This window comes from Etheostoma spectabile, unplaced genomic scaffold (assembly GCF_008692095.1).
Source record: "Etheostoma spectabile isolate EspeVRDwgs_2016 unplaced genomic scaffold, UIUC_Espe_1.0 scaffold273, whole genome shotgun sequence".
NCBI classification, from domain to species: Eukaryota; Metazoa; Chordata; class Actinopteri; order Perciformes; family Percidae; genus Etheostoma; species Etheostoma spectabile.
In genome coordinates, this window is record NW_022605577.1 from 2,081,863 (window position 1) to 2,090,298 (window position 8,436).

Consider the following 8,436-nt stretch of genomic DNA (forward strand, 5'->3'; position numbering starts at 1 on the left):
GACAGACTCAGATTAATATTCTAAGTGTCTGACAACATTATGGAAAGGATTTCTAACGAGGTTGACCTTTCTGTTAAAGATTAAGATCCTTTTTTAAAACATAAACATCCGAAATTGCGTTCTCTAAACCCACCAGACTCCATGTAAATAATCAGTAATTTTAGCATCCTAAAATAAGGCTTTCTAAAACATCACTGAGCTCTGAGCAGCGCTTGCTCTGGCTATCTTGAGCCTGCGTGTGTAGGGTGTGTGACTATTGGCTACGTTTGGTCAATGTTTTCTTTCTTTCATTCCAATTTCCGGTCTGTCAGTCAACCGGGGACAGATCCAGCTGGGGAAAGATCACCAAAACCGGGGACTGTCCCTGGAAACCGGGGACATCTGGTCACCCTAATTCAAACGGGACCAAAACTAAATCAAATTCACCAATCCTGTTGGCCTTTCAACAATCAAACCAACTGCAAAATTTTGTCTCCTTTTCTGTGCTGTGACTGGTGTGGCGTGGGGGCATGTCAGAGTTAGCAAGATAGCTAACTATGCGGTTACAGTAAATGAGCCAAACGGTGGGCTGGGTCTGTGGTCCCTCCCACTCACTCCCCGCTGCTCGGGAGTAGGTCTCCCAAGCTGTTTTGGCTAACTCTACTCCTATCGAGCTTTGACACGCTTTCCGGATATCAACAATTGCCATTCCCCTTTGTACTAGTCAAATGAACACGGCAAGCTGCTCAATGTCCTTTCTATCCATTTTATTTCTATGACTACATATAAAAAGTAAAAGTACTTCAAAGAGGTTTCCCATACTACGTTGTATTTTAACGGCACTTACTTTTGGCATTCAGCCCACTCATTTCTTCAATACAGATGTTGCATTACACATCAAATGGCACAGATACCCGGATGACATACAACAAATTCCAGGTTACCTGAAGTCAGGAAGAGAGCCATGTTGTAGAGGATAAAAATAGACAAGAGAAACTGACTTCTAAGGACAAGATGTGGGTACAGCTCATGCTCCAAGGGAAAACACATTATGCAAATATGTGTATAAAGAGATGTATTATGTCATCAGTCTGAATTTACATAGTGTGGTAAATGATCAGGTTTGCCCAACAACCCAAGACTCTTGGTTGTTTTATCGTCATAAGGCAAACAACCACCAATAGGATGACACCATACTGAAATACTGTCCATCAGCTGTACCTTTCATTATGTTCTTTTGTTGTTTTAAGCTTGATTTTGGGGACAGACTAATTCTGTGATGCTATGTAAGCGTGCGTGCGTGCGTGTGTGTGTGTGTGTGTGTGTGTGAGAGAGTGAGAGCCTAATGCTGCACAGGCAAACTGCTGTGAGGCCAATTTATCTAGAAAGCCAGAATTTCTCTCTGACTCTTATTACTTTCCTTCCTCATTCAGTTTCTCTTATTCCTCTCTATATTTCTCCACATTTAGATCTATGACTCTCTCTGTCTGCCTCTTTTCTCTCCATTTCTACACACACACACACACACAGCTCAGAGCCAATACTCTGGCCATTCCAGGCCAGTGCTCATCACCCTCGGCAAGATTTGTGTGTGTCTGTGTGCATATATAAATGCGTGTGTATGTGCATTTCTTACGTCTGACTAAACTTTCCAGCTGGAAAAGAAAACAGAGATTTGTGTAAGATTTACTGTGTCATGGTGCATTTTAGCAGCGATATTTGCTGTGGTAAAGAATCCATCTCACATGGTGGAAGCAAAGGATTTCTTCCATTTCAGCGCAGTGTTTCTGACAGCACGCTTAGACTGTAAATGATTTTCAGGTGAAAGCAGCCCCCAAGACATCTGTCACTGTGTGCCAGGCCTTGGCTAAACATCTCTGTCCTTGATCCTGTAGTTAGGTCTGTGTCTCTTGGCAGCAGGTTTTATCACCCTGCTTTCAACATTAAATGGAGATTAAAGTAAAGACACGGGCAGAGCCTGCAGATCAGCTGCTGGCTATGATGTTGACTCCAGGAAAATACACTTAACTGAAAAGAAGTGCTGGAAATGTACCCAAAGTTGTCTGTGAGATTGAGGAAAATTCTGCAATAGGAATAGCAATATCACACTCTCAATTTATCTTTATTGAAAGCTTCTTACGGTTAGTTTTATAAACATTTACAGCTTTTAATTAACTGCTGCACCCGAGCGAAGGGTGCACTGTGTAAATCTGGGGTAATCACTCGTATGTACAATGGTGCTGTCAATTCTTAACTCGGGGATGTTTTAAAGGAGAGACGTGAGGCAAAGATGCTGCATGGGACAAGTGGATGCTAGTATTGTGAGTCAATTGGAATTTAGTTTTTGTATTTTGGTCCTCTGATTCAGCCCACTTCTTATCACAGTCAGCAGAGGCTGTGGCTCACAGCTCATAGAGGCAAATAAAGGGTAATTTCGTTTTTTTCCAACCTGGACCCCGTTTCCCCATGCACAGACTGTTGTAAACAAAAATCTTGGTCCAGCATTGAGTGAGAACGCAGTGACCAGCAGCTGCCAACCGTGCTGCAACTTAACCCAATGGTGCAATTCTTCACTCTCAATTTTTGTCCATTTTAAGTGATTGTTTTTGCCACTGACCAGCTCAGATTGTTATTAAAATTAGAAGTGTCTGACAAGATCATCTCTCTCCTGAGGTGACTTCTTGTCCAAAGACAGCGGGCGTTCCAGGAATGAGTTGTTTTGGAGTACAGAAATTATGAGTTTGAGTTCCAATGGCATGGCTCAATATATAAATGATTTTGACAATGTGGATGAGATCATTACAGTCGATGGCCACACATATTCATTTCAGCCAGAGTCTGAAACAAAGTCTTAAAACAAAATCACCCCTTAAGATACTTAACCCTCATGTTGTCCTCGGGTCAAATTGACCTATTTTCCTATATCAATCTTCTTTTTAACTACGCAATTGTAATTCCCCAAAATAACATGATTGATTCCACCCAACGCTCTTTGGCAAGTACAAATCTCTACTTTCATTAACTTTGGGGCGTCTTATTCAATTTAATAGCATTTGAAAAACAAATTGAAGTGGTTTTGTAATAGTATTGAGCAAAAGTTGACAAGTTGACAGAGCGGCAGCTGACTGAACACATGAGACGCCAGGATTAATCTTAGCCTGGCTGTTAGCCTGCTCTGGACCAGGCTAGCCGCAAAGAATAAATCTCCATGGTTACTTGGCTGGGCTTAATTCAATCTGGTTTCGTGCAACCGAGTCAAAGTTAAATTCATCCAGGATAACTTGAATATCCCGGCTTAAGCCCTTATCCTAGTTTCGTGCAACAGGCCCCAGGACCCAACTTTTCTTTCTCTTCTCTGATTCATTCCATTTCCTTATCTCTATCTATTTCGTCACTTACGCCCTCACTCTGTCAAAATATGCACACACGTGGTACGCTCCAGAGGGTTTGTCTGGTAATGGACCCGTGCACTAACATGTGCATGTGGCACGGTAACTGGCCAATGAAACAGGATCATTACAGCATTTGGCTCTAAATCAAACACAGCTAAGCCACGCAGCCAATGGACGGGACGCAGCGCTCCACAAAATAAGCAAAATACTGTATACTTATTGCAACACTTTGAATATATTGCGATAACAATATTTAATCGATATATATATATATATATATATATATATATATATATATATATATATATATCTTGCAACCCTCAAAATTATATTGCGCTACGTAATATAGCGATAACGATATTGAGTCGATGCATCTTGCCCCCCCACTGCAGGCTGCATATAAGATGTTTGAGGGATGAAAACAAAAGTGTGACCCATTGCATTCAAAGAATGCCGCAATGCTTTAATTGCGGTTAAACTAAAAAAAAGGGATTATGTAAAAAAACAAATGACAACTATGTCATAACTGTTACAGGCCTAGGGTGAGCTAAGCTTAACGCCTCTTCAGCATGAGTTTAAATACACGGACAGGAAGAGAGGAACCTCAGAGTTGGGGACGAAACTGCACGAAAACACATCAAGTTTAAAGTGTACTAGCCTGAACCTTCTTCACGCATGTGAATACCAGTTGTGCTGCTCCTGAGGTTTTCCTTAACAAGAACCTTAAACAGGGTTCACTTGGACTGGATCAAGGCATTTATTGGTGATTTGCATAAGTATTAGCAAATTATAGCATGCAACCTGCATCACAATATCAGAATTTATAGACCTTTGCTCTAGGCTAGGTGGGTACCCCACAGATGTACCATATCTGCCCTGATTGTAAGATTAATCTGTTTTCTTTAAATCTCACATCTGTGTTGCTGTTTGCTCAGTCCTTTACTCACATCTTCTCTTGTCAGGCACTTGGAAGCATTCTGAATTATTATTTTTTTCTGTGGCTGTTATCCTCTTTCTGACTGTCTGTCTGAGCTCAGTATCATGACATTCTGTGACACCAGTGATTTTGGCCGCCTGACAGACGATTCAGTCCCAGTCTGGTCCTGCACTTTCGACTCCTTTTAAGTTGTCAGGAATTCATTTCCTCTGCTGCATCCCAATCCGTCACACAAACTGCCAGAAACTCCTGTACAGTCAACTAGACCGACTAAACACTGCTATGGGTGACTAACTTTAAAAAACCCACTTTAACTTGAAAACTTGAAAAAAGACTTTTTGACTAGTCCTCAAATACCACCCCACATTTTTTCAAATTTGATTATAATAAATTAAAAAGATTCAGGCCGATACAGTATAATGGACAGAAATACAAAAAGCAGCTGGACTTAGTAGATGAATCTCCAAGTGTTATTGTATTATGAATCGTGTTTGAGACAAGAGGATTTACATTTTAGAAAACAGCCAAGATGGATGCATCTGATGTGGGACTTTATGTTGAAGCCGCATTTGTGATTTGGTCTGGCGATGTCCGGCTATTTAGAAGCACCTTTCTTCCAATTCAGATGGCAAAAACAGAATCTCTCGTTCATAGATACATTTCTCTGTTGTAGGCTGTAGGTCTATCCAACTGCACACAGAGGCATCCTGGTCCACGCTCCATGATAACAGCTCTTGGAAAGCAAAATAAATGGAGAGGTTCCAGGCTCCATCCATCCATCTTCGTCCGCTTATCGAGTGTCTGGTTGCTGGGGCAGCAGCTCCAGCAGGAGACCCCAAACTTCCCTTTCCCCGAGCCACATTAACCAACTCTGACTGGGGGATCCTAAGGCGATCCCAGGCCAGGTTGGAGATATAATCCCTCCACCTAGGTTCCAGACTATTTTGTAGATTTTGATTTTGTCTGGCAACGGCAGGCTAGTATCATCAGGTATTCACAGTTAAAGCCCTGTGTGATCATTCGGGGCAGCCTGTGATGCCTTCAGCCCATTCATGTCAATCTCCCCAGGTCCTGATTGTGGGAGAGAGGGGGAGGGGCGTGATGGCATATGTTGTCTGCTGCAGTCTTTTCTTTTTTTAATGCTTTTATTAAAAATAGCCATAGTCAGAAATGTTCACATCCTATGCATAAAGGCTTTAACATATACAGATCTGGCTCATAAGTGGAATACAAAAGGCTCGATTAGGACATACTAGACTATATTAAACAATTACAGTTCAGCGAAATGTTAATGCGAGTTTTAATGAGATAAAAAAAGTTCTTAGGATCCCAATAGATTACTTCTTCAGTTCTACTACTTCTGGAGTAGTACAGCTGCCATCTTCGCATCAGTTATTACAGTAAATGGAATAATGCTGATCATTGCAAAGTCACAATCTGACCAAGGACCGCTAACAACATCAGCCACTCATAAACTAATTCTAGAGGATATTAGGAGGAAAGGCTTACATTACATGCTTTATGGAACCTTAGTCAACCGGCCTAAACTTAAACACCTCAGGACTATTATGTTTTTGTAATATAATGTGTTTGTGTGTGTTTTATATGGTATCACTGCTGTAGCCTTAGGGCCAATAGCTAAGAATAGATCACACAGGGAGACACGCAAATGCATAGATACACTAAGGAATAAGGCAAATGCACGGTTGGTTGGGTAGAACAGGTCTGACCGGGTCAGAGCAGAGATAAGACAGTGTGAGTGGAGAAGAGGGAGAGAGATGGAGGGAGGAACAGAGAAAAAAAGTGCATTCGGAAAAACAGAACAAAGAGAAAGACACCATTAAGGACAACTGAGGGAAATAAATACAATGCATGTAGAAAGGGGAAGTAATGAAGAATCTGGCTCTGTCATTCTGACGTTCGCTCAAGGCTGTGTTTAAGTGCATCTTCATAGAGCCGCGAGCATGGCTGTTGACTCTTGAGTCTTACATCTCAAGTAACATCTCAAGTTTTAAAGTCAAGCTGTAAGGAGACATAGACTTCAAAATATAGATAAATGGATGTAAGATATAACAACTGAAAGATAAAGACCGATAGAGCAGCGAGGCGAGAGAAAGATGTAGAGTGCAAGAAACAGACTGAACTCTCCAATCTTGTTTTTATATCAGTCAGGTCCCACAGTTAAGAGCTCCATCAGCCCTGAGCTGCCTTCAGGAGCAATCTGCTACACACCCCACCACAGCTGTGTGTGTGTGTGTGTGTGTGTGTGTGTGTGTGTGTGTGTGTGTGTGTTGGTGTAACAAGCAAGAGTATTGTATATGTGCTCCTATCTTTAGGTGTGTGTAATACAGGGAGGAAATCAAAATGTGTGGACAGCTGGTCGTACATGTTAGGAAATGGATAATGAAAGCAAAACAAGGATATCGCTTAAGACGTACCATATGTTGTGACTAGAATAATATCTGTCCCCAATGTGTCTTTTTTTAGAAGATCTCCTGACATAAATTTAACTGTAATAACACATTTGACTTGCAATATAAAAGGGACCTAATCACAGAGAGTATGTGACTTCTGTTCTATTTAGACCAATACTGATAGTAAATGTAATGTGAAAGCAGAACTAAAATAGTATACATAGCTCAATTACTATATGCTCCAGCAAATATTAATACATTGTTGAAAACATTGTTGTTCGGAGTGCCCTTGTAGCTGGTAAGGAAGGTACATTTGCATGTTGTATTTGGGATGATGTAGAATTATGATTCAGGTTGTGCTTTTTGATTTAACAGTGCTTCACAAAGGTAGACTGTTGTTTCTAAAACACCGTAGTCTGGCCCATTTCAAGGGCCAGTTCGCACAAATTACTGGGGATAATGACCAAGTGCTTTGTGAAATCTGTCTCTTTCAGCTTCCACCTTTTCAATACAAATTAGATGAATAGACTTGATTTGTAGTGCTAACAGAGCAAAAAAGCATGCAAAATAAAATCAACAGCAATTACCTCTTACCAGAATCCACACATATGACTGCATACAGTTTCCATAAAAAAAATAAAAAAGTAGCCCCTATGCAAAACGTCCTCACCAAGGTCTGATATGACATTGTCAGTAAAATGGCATTCACATTATTTTTGGTTAGAGGCAAAAAAACAAAACAGGACTTACATAGTTGTGGCACTTCACTGCAGATGTTTCTGCCTCCCTGAAATATTTTACATCATAAAAGACAAACATCAAAAGGAAAATTTCACTCCAGGTTGTTGAAAATTGGCCCTGCTTTAAGTGAATCAAACTTTGAGGCATAGCTGCCACAGCATTTCCGTTGATTATTTACACCAATTAGGGTAAATGTGGTTTATGTGCCAGAAACAGCCAATGAACCACCTGTAGGCCACTGACTACAGGTGGTGGCTGGACCCACTAGCTACACGCTAGCTCTTTTTAGTACAAATTTAAACGCTTGCAACTCATTCTCATTTGTCTGCCTGAATTTACGCATTTTAGAGCAAACAAACATCTGTTCTCCTCCACTTCCCTCTTCTCATAGACCTTATGAGCAGTTTTAGCAGCTCATTCGGAGCACACCTAAACAATGGGCTCCATAACTTTATTTCTCTCTGTTCTATGCTAAATCTCTGAGTTAATCCAGTTAGCAGCCATTTTCTAAATCGCCTGTATGTGACATCATCATCTAATCTTGTTCTTCTACTTTGTCTCATCCAATTCTTCATTATAACCCCAGAGTCTGTCTGTCTCTCTCTGTCTCTGTCTCTGTCTGTCTCTCCCCCTCTCTCATTCTTTCTCTTTTCCACAGTCTCTTTCCACCCGTTGCCATTTTTCAGTCTCATCCATATTTCAGAGTCATTTTAAAGTAAAATGTGTGTTAGCAAAGTACATAGCATTCAGGCTAAATTTAACACTGCTGAGGATTTGTGTGTTAAGATGTGTAGTGGTGTGTGTTTGTGTCTGCATGTGAGTTAGAGACAGGAAGACAGAGACAGAGAGACAAAGAGAGGGGATTTGGCGTGGTGCAAAATATTTGTAACCTCATTGGAATAGTGTTAAGCCTAATGCAACATTACTTTCCACTGCGTGACAGTTTCACACACACACACACACACACACACAC

The 8,436-nt window shown here is 40.9% G+C and overlaps 1 protein-coding gene and 1 long non-coding RNA gene across 5 annotated transcripts in view; one reads left to right on the plus strand and one right to left on the minus strand.

Annotated features, from left to right (window-relative positions):
• The window catches only part of il1rapl2 (interleukin 1 receptor accessory protein-like 2), a gene marked incomplete at its 5' end in the record, with an annotated part of 503,103 nt that overhangs the window by 348,589 nt on the left and 146,078 nt on the right, over window positions 1-8,436 (plus strand).
• Window positions 1-8,436, minus strand: part of LOC116685931 (uncharacterized) — a 16,878-nt gene that overhangs the window by 3,330 nt on the left and 5,112 nt on the right. The gene's annotated exons all lie outside the window — the stretch shown is intronic.